The sequence below is a fragment of the Mustelus asterias genome, chromosome 15 (assembly GCF_964213995.1).
Source record: "Mustelus asterias chromosome 15, sMusAst1.hap1.1, whole genome shotgun sequence".
Classification (NCBI taxonomy): Eukaryota; Metazoa; Chordata; class Chondrichthyes; order Carcharhiniformes; family Triakidae; genus Mustelus; species Mustelus asterias.
In genome coordinates this window covers 71,270,074-71,289,165 of record NC_135815.1, presented here as the reverse complement: position 1 = coordinate 71,289,165, position 19,092 = coordinate 71,270,074, and the positions used below count along the sequence as shown (strand labels likewise).

Here is a 19,092-nt window from a genome sequence, read left to right as displayed (position 1 = left end):
GCCCTCTCATTCTGGAAATCAATCCAGCGAACCTTCATTGCATGTCCTTGAGAGTATTTTGTTTCTTATGTAAGGAGAGCAAAACTGTACATAGTATTCCAGCTGTGGTCTCAGCAAACCCTATATAATTGCATGAAGGCATCCTTACTCTTATAGTTTAACCGCCTTGCAAATAATGCTAACATTCCATTTGCTTTCCATTTGTTGGACCTGCATGTTAAATTTCTGAGATTTGTGTAGCAAGGTGTCGAATTCCCTCTGTTCCTCCAAACAAGATGGATAATTGTACTCCATCTGCTACCTCCAATCAGTTATAGGTCAGTCTTTGCTCTCTGTGTCCTCACAGCTTATTTTCTCACTTTGATTTGTATTGTCAGCAAACATGAATATGTTATACATGTCGCCCTCATCTAAGTCAGGGATATAGTTTGCAAATAGCACTGCTCCTAATGGCCGCCCACTAGTTACAGCCTGCTGTCTTGAAAATGATGCGTTTATTCCTACTCTCTATTTTGTGTCCACTAACTAATCCTCAATCCATGCCAATATATTACCCAATTTCAATCAGTTCTAATCTTGTGTACCAACCTCCTGTGTGTCACCTTATTGAGTGCCTTCTGAAAGTCTTTTGTTGTAAGCTACAGAGGAAAGGTAAGTGTGTAATGTAAGTGGGTGAGAGAGTAGATGGCAGATATGGGGTTAGGGTGGCAGGTAACTGGATGAGGGGATAGGCTGGTTCGATGGGCTGTAAGAGTGCGGGATAGTCAGAGGTGTTGTGTGGGGGATTGTGGGGGGTGTAGTCTAGGGGTGGGGAGGGTAGCTACTCAGCTGACCAACTGTGTGCAGGAAACTTGAACATGGCTCCCGTGAAGTAACAAGCTGCTCCCAGGTTCAGTATTTATTCCTTTGGGATGCCAGCACCAAGATGTCTTCCGTACAAGGGATAACTGCAGGAGGTCAACCGGTCTCACTCATCTTGCTGACCTGGAGGCGGTTGCCAGAGAGGTCAGCTCATCAGGCACTCACTCAAGAAGCAGAGTCCAGTGCAGGAAAAGGATGAATGAGCTCATCTCCTCTGCCTCGATAAGTCAACTTCCAGCTTTATTTTTTATATTTTTTCATGGCTATATGCATCCCTGGCTAGGCCATGGTGAGCTGCCTTCTTGAACTTCTGCAGTCCCTCTGGTGTAGGCACACTCACAGTGCTAGGAAAGGAGTTCCAGGATTTTAATCCAGCGACAGTGAGGGAATTGATGTATTTCCAAGTCAGGATGTGAAGGGGAACTTGCAGGTGGTGATGTTCCCGTTCCTCATGCTGCCCTTGTTCTTCTAGCTGGTAGAGGTCATGGGTTTGTCTGAGGAGTCTTGGTGAATTCCTGCAGTGTATCTCGTACACATTGCTACTGCTGTGTATCAGCAGTGGAGGGACTGGATGTTTGTGGAAGGGGTATCAATCAAACGGGCTGTTTTGTCTTCTATAGTGTCGAGCTTCTTGAGTGCTGATGGAGCTACACTCATCCAGGCAAGTGGAGAGTATTCCATCACTCTTCCGACTTATGCCTTGTAGATAGTGGACAGGCTTTGGGGGTTCCTGAGATGAGTTACTCACTGCAAGATTCCTGGCCTCTGGCTTGCTCTTGTAGCCACAGTGTTTATATGGCAGGTCCAGTTCAGTTTCTGGTCCATGGTAAAACCCAGGATGCTGATAGGTGGGGATTCAGCAATGGTAATATCATTAAATGTCAAGGGGTGATGGTTAGATTCTTACTTGTTGGAGATGGAAATTGCCAAGCACAATTGTTACTTGTCATTTGTCAGCCCAAGCCTGGATATTGTCCAGGACTTGCTCCATTTAGACATGAACGGCTTTACTATCTGAGGAACGTTGCTGAACATTGTGCAATTAACAGCGATCATCTCCACTTTTGACTTTATAATGGAAGGAGATCATTGATGAAGCTACTGAAGATGGTTGGGCCTAGGACATTACCCTGAGGAACTCCTGCAGTGATGTCCTGGAGCTGAAATGACTGACCCTCTACAACCACAACCACCTTCCTGTGTGCCAAATATGACTCCAGCCAGTGGAGCGTTTTCACCTGATTCCCATTGACTCCAGTTTTGCTAGGGCTCCTAATTCCAAACTTGGTCAAATGATGGCTTGATGTCAAGAACAGTCACTCTCACCTCACACATGGAGTTCAACTCTTTTGCCCATGTTTGAACCAAGGCTCTAAAGAGGTTGGGAGCTGAGTGAACCTGACAGAACCCAAATTGAACATCAGTGAGCAGTGTTGCTGTGTAGGTGTCACTTGATAGCACTGTTGATGACCCCTTCCATCACTTTACTGATGATGGAGAGTAGACTGATGGGGCGGTAATTGGTCGGGTTGGATTTATCCTGCTTTTTGTGGACAGCACATACCTGGGCAATCTTTCACATTGCCGAGTAGATTCCTGTAGCTGTACTGGAATAGCTTGGCTAGGTATGTGGCAAGTTCTGGTGCACATGTTCTCAATATTATTGCCAGACTTTTGAAAAGGCTTTGCAGTATCCAGCGCTTTCAACTACTTCTTAATATCACTAATGAATCGAATTGGCTGGAGACTGGCATCTGTGATGCTGGGGACCTCTCGGAGGAGGCCGAGATGGATCATCCACTCGGCACATCTGGATGAAGATTTATGCAAATACCTTTTCACAGAATCACATTCTTGTTACGGCACTGAAGGAGGCCATTCACCCTATTGAGTCAGCACTCGCTCTCCAAATATGCATTCTGACCTAGTGACTTTTCTGCGGCCTTTTCCCTGTATCCCTGCATTTTGTTTCCATTCTAACAACCTCTTAAATGCCTCGATTGAACCTGCCTCCACCACGCTTCCAGGCAGAGCATTCCAAACCCAAACCACTTGCTGTGTGCATACAAACATATAAACAATCATGGCTGATCTGATCGTAACATCAATCTGCACCCCGCTTACTCCCAATTATCAATCACCCACTTACTAAAAATCTGCCTTAAATATATTCACTCTGCTTCCACCACCTTTTCAGGAAGAGATTTCCAAAAATTTACAACTTTTGAGAGAAAGAATTTCATCTCCATTTTAAATGGGCGACTCTTTAATTTTAAACAGTGTCCTCTAGTTCTAGATTTTCCCACAAAAGGAAACATCCTCTCCACTTCCAACTATCCCTCAGGCCTTATATCTTTCAATCAAGGGACCTCTAAACTCCAGCGGATGCAAGCCAAGCCTGTCCAGCCTTTTCTCATAAGGCAAACCCACTCATTCCAGGTATTAGTCTGGTAAACCTTCTCTGAACTGCTTCCAATGCATTTACATCATTCTTTAAATAAGGTGACCAATACTGTACACAGTACTCCAGATGCGATTGCACTAGTGCTGAAGTATTTTTATTCAATTCCTCTTGCAATAAATGATAATATTCTATAGCTTTCCTAATAACTGCTGTAGCTGCACAGTCCCCACCCCCCAACAGCCCTGACCCCCCCAGCAGCCCCAACCACCCCACCCAACCTGGACGGCCAGTCCCGATCACCCCTTCCCTCCCTCTCCCAGTCATCCCAAGTGCAGAGTGGCAGCGGGTCCCCCACCCCCACCGATCGCAACCCCAATAGGCTCTTTCCCCTCTGGTCCCGCTTCCTTGGCACTGCCCAATGTGCCTCTTGGGCATTGCTAGTTTACTCCTTGGGCAGTGTCAGGGTGCCAAGGGAGGGACTTGCAGTCAGTTTTACCAACATGTTTAGACCCTGCTCCTCAACATGATGCTGTGAAACATGCCCCCTGTCTTTTTTTGACAAAGTGCAGGACCTGATGAAATGTATCCCAGGATGTTGTGGGAGGCTCGGGAGGTAATTGGGGGACTCCTAGCAGAGATATTTGAATCATCGACAGCCACAGGTGAGGTGCCTGAAGGAGGGTGGCAAATGTTGTGCCTTTGTTTAAGAAGGGCTGCAGGGAAAAGCCAGGGAACTACAGACCGGTGAGCCTATAGTGTCTATAGTGGGTAATTTGTTAGAAGTTATTCTGGAGAGACAGGATCTACAGGTATTTAGCGAGGCGAGGACTAATTAGGGACAGTTAGCATGGCTTTGTGAGTGGAAAATCATGTCTCACGAATTTGAATTTTTTGAAGGGATAACCAAGAAGGTAGATGAAAGCAGTGCAGTCGACGTTGTCTACGTGGACTTTAGCAAGGCCTTTGACAAGGTATCGCATGGTAGGTTGTTGCATTAGGTTAAATCTCATGGGATCCAGGGTGAGGTAGCCAATTGGATACAAAATTGGCTTGATGGCAGAAGACAGAGGATGGTTGTAGAGGGTTATTTTTCAAACTGGAGGCCTGAGATCAGCGGTGTGCCTCAGGGATCGGTCTGGGTCCACTGTTATTTGTTATTTTTATTAATGATTTGGATGAGAATTTAGGAGGCATGATTAGTAAGTTTGCAGATGACACCACGATTAGTGGCATAGTGGTCTGTGAAGAAGGTTATCTCGGATTGCAATAGGTTTTTGATCAATGGGGCAGTGGGCCAATGAATGGTAGATGGAGTTTAATTTAGATAAATGTGAGGTGATGCATTTTGATAGATGGAATCGGGGCAGGACCTACTCAGTTAATAGTAGGGCATTGGGGAGAGTTTGAGAACAAAGACATCTTGGAGAACAGGTTCATACCTCCTTGAATGTGGAGTCACAGGTGGACAGGGTGGTGAAGAAGGCATTCGGCATGCTTGGTTTCATTGGTCAAAACATTGAATACAGGAGTTGGGACGTCTTGTTGAAGTTTTACAAGACATTGGTAAGGCCACACTTGGTATACTGTGTAAGGTTCTGGTCACCCTACTATAGAAAGAATATTATTAAACTAGAAAGAGTGCAGAAGAGATTTACTAGGATGCTACCGCGACTTGATGATTTGAGTTATAAGAAAAGACTGGAAAGACTGGGACTTTTTTCCCTGGAATGTAGGAGGCTTAGGGATGATCATATAGAACTCCATAAAATAATGAGGGGCATAGATAACATCTTTTCCCAAAGGCAGGGGAGTCTAAAACTAGAGGACATAGATTTAAGCTGAGATACAAAAGGGTCCAAAGAGGCAATTTTTTCACTCAGAGGGTGGTGAGTGTCTCGAATGAGCTGCCAGAGGTAGTAGTAGAGGCGGGTACAATTTTGTCTTTTAAAAAACATTTGGACAGTTACATGGGTAAAATGGGTACAGAGGGATATGGGCCAAATGCGGGCAATTGGGACTAGCTTGGTGGTAAAAACTGGGCGGCATGGACAAGTTGGGCCGAAGGGCCTGTTTCCATGCTGTAAACTTCTATGACTCTATGCCAGAAGGTCTGGAAAGAAAACTGGCATGTTTCTCTGTTTTCATGATGTGGAGATGCTGGTGTTGGACTGGGGTAAACACAGTAAGAGTTTTAACAACACCAGGTTAAAGTCCAACAGGTTTATTTGGTAGCAAATACCATTAGCTTTCGGAGCGCTGCTCCTTCGTCAGATGGAGTGGAAATCTTTCTCTGTTTTTAGTCAGACCCTGACACTTTGCCATTTTTTGGTAAGATTCCGCTCGCCCACTCTCTTGATAAAGAGGTTCATGTGCGTGTACCACCAGCAGCACGAAGGGCAGTGTGGTGAACCATCGTTGGTTACCACTGGGGGTTGTTATTATGTTACTGTTGGGCTAGGGTGTTGTTACTGTGGGGGTTGTACAATGTTGTTGGGTTAGGGTGTTTACCTGTTATAAGTGTTATCATGGCACATCCCAGTGGGGCCCCGCCTCCGGTGGCGAGGTATAAGACCCTCTGCTCCGGCAGGACCCCTTCAGTCTGAACTGGTGTATTCGTGTTAGTAGTTCCATTGTTACACAATAAAAGCCTTCAATATCGAAGCCTTGGTTCCACGTGCTTGATTGTCGCGCATCAGGCAGTGAGATTTTAATGCAAATCAGCGTTTTTATGATGTCCACTTTGCCAATTTCCAACTGTACACTCCTGCCACACTGCCCCTATACCAATCAAAATCCCATTTCATTTCAGGAACAATTTACCCAAATGGGATTCAAAAATAAAAAAGAAACAGAAATCAAATAGCTAACACTGATCCCCTTTTCAAAATAAAACATCTTGGTTTTGGCTTGTGATGTCTATAGCCAACTAAACTGTGCAGAAGTCTGCATTGTGAAAATAAATTCCTAGTCACTCTCCAGCTCACAGCTTAATGCATCATGGAACATGTCCTAAAATAGCGCTTTGATCTCACATCATGTGCTCCCTTTATATTTCCCTCTCCCACTCTATAGGGTAGATATTAGAACTTCATTATCTCCGAGTGCTGTACCAGATTAATGAGATGAAGACAAGAGTAAGAAATATTTGGCCTATGTGTGAGTGCAGTGTGGGACACAGTACATTCCCCAGGAACTTCAGAGCAAATGAGGAAGCTTGGCAGTGACCACACTGACTCTGCAAAGCATCTCAGTGCATTGTCAAAACACATCAGAACATTATTTAAAAATATGACCTAATGGTTCCTGGCAATATGAAACATACTTTCAGCATTTACAAACAAAGTGCTAAAATGGTAATCATTATATTAACTATGATAGCGTGTCCTTGAGTCTGTCAATGTACTTGGGTTGACACAATGGTGTCAGATATGGCCACTCCTCTCTGTTTCTGAAGGTCTCATTCTCACTGATAGCAGTTAACTCCTTCCCCTATCCACTGTTACAAACTGAAGCTTGCATTCTTCTTCTTCTTTTAACATTTCTTTCAGGGAGAACCATTTTACTTGTAGTCAGAATGCTGGTTAACCACCTTTCTCCATCTCCTCTTCCAATCCCACTGTGTTTAAATCTCTCACCACCACATTTTTCCACCTGGTCTTAGACCTTCCTCTGCTTCCAGGCAGTTCCATCTCCATGACTCACCTCACCATATTTCCTCTCTCTCTCTCTCTCTTTCTCTCTCTCTCTCCACAACAGATGACCACACCATCTCAATCTCTTCTTGGCTGCTTTTGTCGATGCTCACACAATCTTCACTGACCCTCTGAAGTGCTGAACTCGGCAGTGCTGACCTGTGTCAGGGGGCAGTGCCAGATGGCAGTGTCAGGGGGCAGTGCCAGGGCATGTCCCTTTCCCCCATGTACTCTCCCCCAGGAGCTATACTCATCAGGAGGATCCTCTGACAGATTCCTGATTTTGTCTTTTCCTTTCACTCCACGTATCCATCCCAGCATCTGCATCTCACTGGCATCCAGTCATTGTTCCGCTCCTCTCAATGTTGCTCAAGTTTCTGCATTATATAACAAGGCTGGTCTCACAACCTATTCTTGGCCAAAGAACTCCCCATCTGACCTGCTCAATTAGAATATCCATGACATTCAGGAAAATAAATGGGTTCAGTGTCCATCCTTGGTGTAATATGGGCGGGATGGTGGCCACTGATTACCACTGCTACCTCGCAGTGCCAGGGTCCCGGGTTTGATTCCCGGCTTGGGTAGCTGTGTGTCTGGAGTCTGCACGTTCTCCCTGTGTCTGCGTGGGTTTCCTCCGGGTGCTCCAGTTTCCTCCCACAGTCTGAAAGACGTGCTGGTTAGGTGCATTGACCATGCTAAATTCTTCCTCAGTGTACCCGAACAGGCGCTGGAGTGTGGCAACTAGGGGATTTTCACAGTAACTTCATTGCAGTGTTAATGTAAGCCTACTTGTGACATGAATAAATAAATTTAAGCTTAATTTAAATTTGGCTTCAAGACTCTCACTCTCCCTCTGCACTGCTTCTTACTCTTGTCTGGCACTCCTATAATAGCTGTATGTATTTCTCAGGCTCTGAAGCTTGCATTACAGCATATTATTCTGCTTCGTGTTGAGATCTGTTTGATTTGCAGTTTCTATTTTATATTTGAAATATGGAGGAAGAAACTGGTTTATTTAAAACATTCCTCTGTTTTGTTGGTGTTCCTACATGTTACTTTCTGTTTCCTGTATAGCTGACAAGTTACACAAAAGAGGCCAAACTAGCAGAGCAATTCAAGGTGATGTTATTGATTTTTTTTCTATATCTTTTACAGTTTATAGATTAGTCACAAGTAGACTTACATTAACATTGCAATGAAGTTACTGTGAAAATCCCCTAGTCGCCACACTCCAGCGCCTGTTCGGGTACACTGAGGGAGAATTTAGCATGGCCAATGCACCTAACCAGCACATCTTTCGGACTGTGGGAGGAAACTGGAGCACCCAGAGGAAACTCATGTAGACAGGGGGAGAACTTCCCACAGATAGTGACCCAAGCCGGAAATCAAACCCGGGTCCCTGGTGCTGTGAAGCAGCAGTGCTAGCCACTGTGCTACTGTGCCAAATATAGAACCTAAAGTTCAGAAATGGGACACTCAGCCTAACAGATCTGTTGTTTTTTATGCCCCATGCAAACCTCCTCTGCTTCATGTAACCTTAATAGCATGTCCTTTAATTCGCTCTCTCTCGTTCTTACCTAGCTTCTTTTTAAGTGTATTTCCTTAAATACGCTATGTGTTAGCAAGTTCCACATTGGATAAATAAGTCATTTTGTCCCCTCTTTTTTGTTGTTCCAGTTTTTCAGGTTTGATTGAAGCATGGATCATTATTGGCTGTAACGGTGCCCCTCAAGCCTTCAAAGTATGAGCAGCAACTTTTACCTAAAATGATATCCTGTCCATTCTCCTTTGAGATGTTTGTAGGACCTTTGGCAACAAATGGGCAATGTTGGACGTCAACTGTTTCATACTTCAGGCGTATTTAGAAATAACGCAGTAACAAACTAGACATTAGACATGAGTACGTCACTTGTATATGGCATGATTATAATAAAACACAATGATCTTCTTTCTCCACAAATATAAGTTATTTCCAAATGCTTTAATGTGAGTACAATGCTCTTTATTATCATGATTAACAGGACATCTGGACTAGCCTAAATAGGGTTATCATGTTAAATTAAACTTTCAATGAGCGCATGAAAACTTTAATGACCACATATTGCTTATTGTACCACTGCAGATTTCTCCTAAAGTGAGGGATTGGGGTGATTTTATTTTGTGTTCATCAGAATAACGGATGTAAGAAGCTGGGGAGTGAATACTTTCCTATTTATAGTACCCAATGTCAACAGCAAGTGTTCCAATGCAACTTTCCCATGGTCAGCTGCAGAGTAAACTTTCAGCACTAGCCCAATGATCTGCCTTAACTGCAAAGTCAGAAGAGGATACAGAACCAAGATTGGAAACAATATCAAATGGAATCAAATGGCAAACATAATGCCACATTGTGTTCTTCTTTCATTATGCAATAACATGGAATGTAGCGATATACAGATGTTTCACTGGGGAGTGAGGATGACATCTACTCTGGGTCGCAGGTTTCTGCCAGGTGTTCATGTGAGTAAACAGGCTGATTCTTGGCCCACACATCTTTGTACACGTGGGCAGGATGTCCCACAAGGTGGCGAGATTCAGAGTGCAGGATGAGCTTCTTTTTCTTTCTCTGCCGCAGCTCTGCCTCATCATTAAGGCATTTGGACTCAAAGCCTGATGCAGCTTGATGAACGAGTTGACGCCATTTTGAACAGTTGGTAGCAAGTTCCTCCCAGTCATTAACAACAGTGCTGCTGTACTTCAAAGAGAGCTTCAAACTGTCTTTGAAGTGCCTTCTTTGTCCTCCCTTTGAACTTTGGCCTGTTGAGCATTGAGAAAAGAGGACCTGGTGGGGAGATACTCTTCAGTGTCCAGTCCATCAAAGTGAATCTTGAAGGAGTTTTGCCTGAATGTTTTTGGAGCAGACTGAAAGGACACCAGCATTTGTTCACCAGTCCTCCCATTGAATCCAGGGAATGTGACAGAGGCCTCGCTGATGACATTTCTCTCGTGCTCTCATGTTGATTTGCAGTCCAGGTTTCACTGCAGTACGGTGCGGTGATGACAACAGCTGTACAGCAATTGGCCGGCAAGCCAAGCGAAACAGCATAGATATCAGTGAAACCGGAAGATACCACCAGCGACCAATGGCGAGCCTCTCCACTGCCAGAAAACATGCCATTAGGTGCAGGGGGTAGAGATGCAAAATCCCACCCTAGGACGTTTGCTGACTGGCCAATGTCTTTGTGGTCAAAGACTCACTGCCGTTCTTTGCAGATGGCTAAGTTGATCCGATGTTGGATCTCTTTGTCAATGATGATCTTTTGAGGGAGGTGGTTGCCAAGGTGTAGGAAGTGCTCAACATATTCTAGAATCTCTATTTCAACATATACAGGAGGTGGAATATTTGGCTGACCAGCTCTGGCCTAATATGTGAGCTCTGATTTGGCAACATTCAAGGTCAGGCTGACTTTCTTATATGTAGAATTGAAGAGATTGAGAGTGGCTTATAAATCCAGTGCAGAATGGGCAATGAGACAGCTGTCATCCACATACTGTAGATCATGTATATCTATGGTCGTCAGTTTAGTTTTGACATAGACGTGACTGGGGATAAAGAGTTTTTCATCTAGACACTATTTAATACTCATATCAGAGGGCATCTGATCTTTGTTAAGGTGAATAGCTGCTGTCAGGTAGATCATAGATAGTATGGGAGCTATCACACAGCTTTGTTTGCCAGTGATCCTGATTTTTACAAGGACTGTTTCAGATCTACTCAAAACAGTTCCAGTCATATCATCATGAAGCATTTACAAGAGTGTAATGAAGTTTCTTCAACATTGGTGGCTTAGTGGCATGGTGGTTAGCACTGCTGTCTCACAGCTCCAGGGACCCGGGTTCAATTCCGGCCTTGGGTGACTGTCTGTGTGGAGTCATAGAGTCCTAGAGGTTTGCATAGAGTCATGGAGTTTGTATGTTCTCCCTGTGTCTGCATGGGTTTCCTCTGGGTGCTCCAGTTTCCTTCCACACTCCAAAGATGTGCAGGTTAGGTGGATTAGCCATGGTAAAATTGCGCCTTAGTGTTCCAAGATATGTAGGTTTGATGGATTAGCCATGGTAAGTGGCTACAGGGATCAATGGCTTCATGGGTTACAGGGAGAGGGCCTGGGTGAGATGCTCTGTCAGAGAATTAGTGCAGACTTGATGGGCTGAATGGCCTCCTTCTGCACTGCAGGGATTCTATGATTCTATGATCCAAATCTTTTAACCACAATCCACAAAACCTCATAATCAATGAGTCAAGGTGGATGAATGTAATGAAAAGTTCCTGGTATTGTTCTGGAAATGTTTCTTGCATTTGTCTGGCAACAAAAATTATATTAGATTTTCCTCTGGCAGTTCTAGAGTCACACTGTGTCTCTAAGAAGGGATTTCACAATTACAGCAAGTAGGTGATTCAGGAGAATGTGTTAGGATTTTCCTTGCTGTGGACAAGAGGGATATACCTCAACACTTTCCACAGGAAAGTGTTGCATTCCTCATTTCAGAGTTAATTTTCCTCCCAAATCCATTGGATGAGTGCATGGAGTCCTGTTGTGAATGAAAGCCCACCCACTAACTTTGAAGAGCTCAGCTAGAATGCCATCGGGAGCACCGGTTTTGTTGTTTTAATCCGTTCACTCGCTTGCTGCAGCTCTTGATGGTGATTCTACCATAGGCGATTGCGGGTGAGCCTGGAGAGTATCAGCTTTCACTCTGGATTCACAGTTGAAGAGTTGCTGAAAATATTCATTCCAGCATTGATGTACAAAATCAGGGGAAAGGTATGAGATGTCTTCAAAAGTACAGCCGCCAGATTTTTTAACATTTCTTTAAGATGAACTTTCGTTCTGAGGTGGAAGTGAAGGTGTTTTATCTCAGTTAAATCCCTTTGCAACAATGGTAGGAGTGTTGGATTTCCCACAGGACTGTTGTCAATAAGTGAAGCTGATAGACTCACCATCAATCATTTGTTTTCTCATTCATCCCTCAAAATTATTATCAAAAATAGTTTGTGTATGTAAATATGGGCAATAAAAATACAATACATCCATGTCCAAATATGAAAAAGCAGAATTTTGACAAACTGTGTAAAATATTTTATTCCATAAATTTACCAAACTAATCCTATTGTCTGTTAAATTGCAACTCCAAATTAAAGTCTCTGTGGTAGCAATGAAATGCTTACGACTATGTTCTTTTCCAAAAACAAACTCTAATCACAAGCTGATTAAATTTGGATAACTGATTGGAAGCAATAGAGACACCACAGTGCAACTGCTCTGAGAAGTGGTGAGGGGTGATGTGCCTCATCATTTTTCAGAGATTTTCGCACTTTTCCTGAAGCAAAGGGGGCGATCTTTCCAGAATTTAGCCAAGTGTCAGTTCCAACAAGAAAAATGGAGTGACTCACATCAACGGCTCCTGCCTAATTTCTGGCCGAATCTTAGCCTCATTGACAAAATGTTATATGGCCATGATAATCACATTGTACCCACAGTGGCCATAAACAGTGGCATCATAGCTGTCACCCACACTCGGCACCAACGCAGATTCTCTCACACCTCAATGGGTTCACTAAGTAGGCAGGCTTCAGGGTCACTCACTGGTGTGCACCTCACAGCTGAAGATCCACAGCAGGCGGAGGCAGGGCTGTTCCAGGGAACTGGCACTCGGAGGGATGCCGGAGGCAAGGATTCTGCTGATCCCTTGCCCAATGACGTGCCCCTGGGCATGGTCATCCCAGAGCTGCTGGAGCTGCAAAGACAGGGTTGCGAGCATAAGGAGGGGATGACAGCATGCCTCCTTGAACTGCGAGACTGACTGGGGAAGTCCATCGCCAAATGTCCAAGCAGATGATGTCGTCAGTGCAGTACAATGAGGTGAACACTGCGAGGTTGGTGTCCGCAGTGGAGACCTTGGCTCAGGATGTGCATTCCATGACAGGAGATTTCCGTACCATGGTTCAACTCATGACCTCCATATCTGTGAGCAAGAATTCCATGGAGCAGGCACTGGTGGGAATCCATAAATGTCAGCACCAGAGGACGGTGGGCCCTTGGAACTCACAGCTGCCCATGGAAGACTACTGGGCCCATTGGGCACCCGAAGGGATGAGGATCATCTGATGCATAGCCCAGTGCCTTTCACCCAGGAGACCCTGGGGGTGTCCAGCCTATCTTAGTCTCCCCTTCCTGTGAGCGCCACACCTCCAGCCCCACACATCGATGAGGGCTGCACTTCAATACCCGTGCGGCCTGAAAGCAGGCCAGGGCCCTCAAGGTCCAGACCCCCAGGGGATGCCCACCAAGGTATTCTCAGGCAACAGGGAAGTCAGCAGGCCTCCACAACCTCAGCTGCGGATCCTGAGGAAGCACCTAGATGTAGTGGGAGGGTGAGGAAGATGTAGAAGTGATAGGCACCTAGTTGGCACAGGTGAAGGTTGGCACTAGTGCAGAGAGGTCACCACTGTATGTAGTTATAAATAATGAATCACTCTGCTCACTCACAGAGCCCCCACCCTGTCATTTCATGCTGCCAAGCTTCGGTGGACCCTCGCACACTCAGTGCTTCATTCCTGTGGAGTGTGTGAATGGCTGTGCTATGTCTCTCCCACACTGGGGTCAGAGTAAAGAAGCTCTGCTGCAGGCAACTGCACTCTCCCCAACACCACCCCCCCCTCCCCTTCCCGGGATCCTGTTCATGGAAGGAGCAACCCCTCCCCCCAAGCCTTCCATCTGTCCGGCTAGAGCAGTTCAATATTGCATCTGTTCACCTGAGCGGGAGAGGCCAAGGGGCTGTCGAGGTGCTGATTTTCTGCCCACCTCGGGTATAAGATGAAAGTGAAAACCTTGCCACATACTTAGAGGGGCCTACAGTGCCTGGGACTATTCACTCCAGCTTTGATGAACCCCATGATGTACCCATTCATTGGCACAGCACGTGTAGCTCTGATAGGCAGGAGTCAGACATATCGCTGAGAGAAGCATCGCTTCGTCCTCGCTACAAGTCATTATCATTCTCCTGCAGAGTCAGGCCAATGACTGCAGCTCCCTGCCATTGAAAACATGCAACCAAACGGTTAGATAATGATGCCACTACATCATTAGCTTGACCTTACACCCGTTGTGGGAGATCTCATCACCTGCTACTCCCACTCATCCCTGAAACGAGACGTGGTATGCCGCCATGGTGGCGTAAGAGCTATGTGGCAGCAGCCTATCAGACCTTGTATCTTGGGACATCCCTGCTAGATGGGTGAAGCCTATGACCTTGGTGCCCTGGCTCGCCGGGTCCCGGTCAAAGTTGATAAACATTTCAGCCCTGGAATGAAGATCATCTGACACCCCCTTCATACATTTGTGAGTGGTAGACTGGGAGATGCCACAGGTATCTTCTGAGCTGCCCTGGAACGAGTGCTAGTATAAAAGTTCAGAGCGGCTCTAACTTTAAGAGCCACAGGTTCTGTCCTCCAGTTCCGTGCAGTGTCAGCTCATGCAGTATGTGGCAGAGGTGGTCCATTGTCCCCGGGACACATGCAGGAGACATGAGTTGAAGGCACCTTAAACACAACAAGGGTGTGTCGTGGGTGTCATTATTTGTGTCCATCCTGCTGGAGTACAGAGGAAACTACGAAGGTTTCTGACTGTAGTGTTAAAGGGGTATGAGTGAGAACAGAAATTCACACAGGTAATGAGAAGCACTGGGGTGGGAGTCACAGATGTATGGAGCGATGAGGGTCAGGGCTTTGTTACGACTCCTGGCACTGCAGCTCAGACAACTGAAAGTAAGGGCATCTCTACTGGAAGATTTTGGCCGGTACTGTCTCTGATATTGCTCCTCCATCAGTGGTCCTGCTCCCTGAACAGCTGCAGGCTGAACACAGCAGTCATGATGTGGAGATGCCAGCGTTGGACTGGGGTAAACACAGTAAGAAGTCTCACAACACCAGGGTGGACTTTAACCTGGTGTTGTGAGACTTCTTACTGTGCACACACAGCAGCACATTGTTGTCTCTGCTGCTGGTCAATCCTGATCAGTAGAAAGGCCAACTCAACAGGCTCCATGATTCTCATGAATCATGCACTGAAAGAGTGAGAAGACCACCGTGAGTACTGTAGAATCGTAACAGAGCCCTGACCCTCATCGCTCCATACGTCTGTGACTTCCAACCCAGTGCTTCCCATTACCTGTGTGAATTTCTGCTCCCTCTCACATCCCTCTAACACTACAGCCACATCCCTCATTGCTTCCTCTGTACTTCAGCAGGATGAACACAAATAATGACACCCACGACACGCCCTTGCTGTGTTCAAGGTGCCTTCAACTCATGTCTCCTGGTGCTGTGTCTTGGTGCCACCCCATCACTGGCAGCGGCATTGGAGACAGCCTGCTGACTTTGCTGTTATGGTGGGCATGATGACCTTGGTGGTCATCCTCTGGCCACTGGAGCGTGAGTTGACTCCAGCTGGGGAGGGAGCATCCAATCCCATGACTGGGCACTCCTCAGGTTTCAAGGCATCATCAGATGCAGCAGCCATTGGCAGAGGGAAGGAGCAGCTGGAGTCCTCGTCTGGAGCACCCTGAGGGGAGCCCACCTGCTCACCATTGATGGATGGGGACCAAGCAGAGAGACTAGGTGACTCATCCATCTCTCACACTGGCAGTGACCTCCACAGCTGGCGTGCTTGCTGGAATTCAAATTTCACCATTTGCTGTGGTGGGATTTGAACCCGGGTCCCCAGATCATTACCCTGGATCTCTGGATTACCAGTCCAGTAACAATACCACTACATCATTGCCTCCCCCTCAAGTTAGGTCAAATGGTTGGAATGTTAACAGATCAAAGGTTGAACTAATGGCCAATTAAAGAATTTCTAAAAATCCTAGAGATCGTTGGGATCATTAGAGGAAATTCCAGCAAGTAAACCTCATGTACTATTAAGTCCTTCCTTATAAGTTCCTTTGCACTTGCCATCGCAGTATGAAGACTGCAATTCATTCAGTAAATGAAGATCAGTCTATCATCTTTATAGGGCTTAAGAACATGAACTTCCATATGGCTTATACAACAGATTTCCACAGATTTCCTTCAAATTATACTTTCATACTTTAATCCTCTTCTTCTCTGCCACCTGGAGTGATGATGTGGAGATGCCGGCGTTGGACTGGGGTAAACACAGTAAGAAGTCTCACAACACCAGGTTAAAGTCCAACAGGTTTATTTGGTAGCAAAAGCCAGTAGCTTTCGGAGCGCTGCTCCTTCGTCAGGTAAGTGGGAGTTCTGTTCACAAACAGGGCATATAAAGACACAAACTCAATTTACAAAATAATGGTTGGAACGCAAGCCTTTACAGGTAATCAAGTCTTAAAGGTACAGACAATGTGAGTGGAGAGAGGGTTCGAAAGCTAGTGGCTTTTGCTACCAAATAAACTGTTGGGCTTTAACCTGGTGTTGTGAGACTTCTACCTGGAGTGCTGCCATTAAAGCCAATATTTGCAAACTGCTCAGAACTCTGTTCTTTGCTTTCAATGAAGGAGACTGGGTTCATCTCGATTATTTTAGTCCTTCATTTGCTAATTAGCTTTCCAAATGCACTCACGGTTTTTATGATAGAATATGCAGAGAACTGATTTTCCTTGGAATTCAGATAATTAAATCTAACCTCCCAAAACAGCATTACATTCAGTGAATTGGAAGACTTTAAAATTGTTGTATTTTTATTCCTGGTGCATAAAAGCCTCGATATGGTTTTCAAAGGGTTAATATTTGTAAGACGATCCCTCTGGTATTGATGGCTAGTTACTGCCAAATAACTGCTGAATAATCAGCAACAATGACACAATGGTGTTAAAACTGCAGGCTACAACACAAAAAAATGAATCATTCCAAAGGGGAAAAAATAAATCCTGGGAATACTGTATCTTGATTGTTTCAGAATAATGGAAAATTCTCAGCCTCATAAAAGGATCTTTGAAATGACGAGTTGACTCAAAATTTTGTATTATGACTTCTAAACACAGTACATTTGTGGCCTGATTCCAGATCTAATTTACATGTCTCTTAGTTTGAAATTGACGGTCTTTTCAACCATCTGAGGGAATGGGCCAATGACGGAACTTGCATCTGCTCAGGCTAGTATTTTTATTGCTCCAGGATTGGCCTTTACATAAAAGAGTGGGCTAAGAATGCTAGTGAAAAAGATCTATGCAGCCTGTGTGACCAATCACATCCATAATGTCTGCCCAGGATATTTACTGCAAAACAGAACAAAACATTAAACAGATGGTAGTTGTTTGAGCTACAATGCTATCTATAGTGCCCCATGAAATATCCAAATTACAAAGAGATAACAGATTTCAGACAGCTAGTTTACATTATGAGAAATGGCTTTTGCATTATTTGGCTACTTTAAGGATACCAACCACTGTTCGAAATACGTTTTTATTACTAGAAAACTTATAATGACAACGAAGTCTCAGTCCAGTGCTCAGAGATTGATGTTGTTCGATTGAGCAGACAGGGTATTGGTAGCAAGAAGAGAATAACAGTTCTCAGTTTGGCTGACATTTTTATTTTGTTATCAAAACTGTTCCAAACTTTGACGTAGACTGAGACGACATTACATCTAGTTTATGTTTGAATGGTTACACCGACAGTATTAGAAAAATTATGCCTCCTCTGTTGACAGTTTCTATTTGGAACTCTGTACAGTATCAACTTTTCCACCGTTTGAAAGATGCAAAGTGGCAAATTTACTTTTCGTCATCTGTTAAACCACACAAGTTGTTTCATGACAGAATCTCTGATTCTTTTTATTATTTATTTTATTTTTTTTAAATAAAGAAATAACGAGAAACTTCACTTACCCTGAGATTGATGTTACCGAGGACAGAACAAATCTAATAGGTCGGTGGCTAGAGGTGTGATTGTTCCATAATCTAACAGATCAGGTAAACATTTCCACAGTATAGCACAGGTGAAGATGAATTTCTGAGTTCTCTCTACCCACCATCTGCTGAGATCGTGCAGGAAAAGTGGAGAACAGGGCGAGAGTATGTTTCTTCTTTCAGACAAGCTGGCTACCATAAAAGGTCCACATAGCCTCCAGATTAGAAACTGTTAGTGTTTGGAAAATGAAGTCTGTTGCTCTCCTGTTTAATGTCTCACTGCTGTGTTTTCCCTTGCCGGAGCTGATACAACCCTCAGATACTGTGACACTGGTGGCTATGTCGGAATCAGTTCCCTCGAGTTATATTTAACTGGCGTTCTCAGCAAGTCAAGCCTGTCAACAGCTGAAAACTTTGTAGCAGTTCTCTCTGCTATTGAACAGCTGAGCTGTTCTTATTTATGAAGAGTTACAGCCAAACCGCCACATACTAGGGGAAGAAGGAGTAAAACCATCAAATCCCTTCTGTGGCCCCTTGCCAACTATTTCATCTGCATGCAGTCACTATTTTAGATTGCACAGCTTCCCTCTTAATGTCAGCTCCTATTTGATCAGTAAAAATCGACATTGTCCACAAATACAGAGCTTCTGGGTCTCTGTGTATGACATCCACAGACAGCAAGCAAATACCCCAAGTGACAAAGAATCTTGTTTGCTTGGTAATTTACATTAAAAAAGTGAAATATTTTCTGGTTGACACAGACCAATGTGCAATGACTCGTATTTTTCCAGAGATCAGCAACTTGCTGAAACCTGTAAGGAATTGCAAGCAAACAAATTCAGTGGGATTGCATTCTATTCTTTGGTTGCCGTCACTTTAAAATTTTGGAATGCACAAATTTGAGTCTATTCTCTTGCTCCTCTTATCTGTCACTGTCTTAAGTCTTAAGAAGACAACAATGATAAGACCCTTGGCTTCATCACATCAACATGCGCACTGCAACTACCTATTCATATGTCTGAAAATTGAGGAATTTTCAAGCATATGAATAGGTCAATGCCCTCTGCTGTGCCCATCACCCCTTGTTTTACTTAAGACCAAGGATTGCAGACTGCAAGGGGCATCACAGATAACTGGTTTAACCATTCATCGTCAGATCATACTGGAACGTAGAAAGTACTATAGTGTGCTGAGCCCCTCTGTACACGTCAGAGAATCACAAATGTG

At 44.7% G+C, this 19,092-nt stretch overlaps 1 protein-coding gene across 3 annotated transcripts in view; it reads right to left on the bottom strand.

The window, feature by feature from the left end:
- The window catches only part of LOC144504560 (filamin-A-interacting protein 1-like), a 250,722-nt gene extending 232,485 nt beyond the window's left edge, over positions 1 to 18,237 (bottom strand). For 2 of the 3 annotated variants that reach the window (XM_078230087.1, XM_078230090.1), the window contains exon 1: positions 17,845 to 18,235. The gene's annotated coding sequence lies outside the window, so the exon portion shown is untranslated. Of the gene's footprint in view, positions 1 to 17,844 lie in introns of all 3 variants that reach the window. The other variant, XM_078230084.1, reaches the window with a different exon arrangement.
- Positions 18,238 to 19,092: the final 855 nt, after the last annotated feature.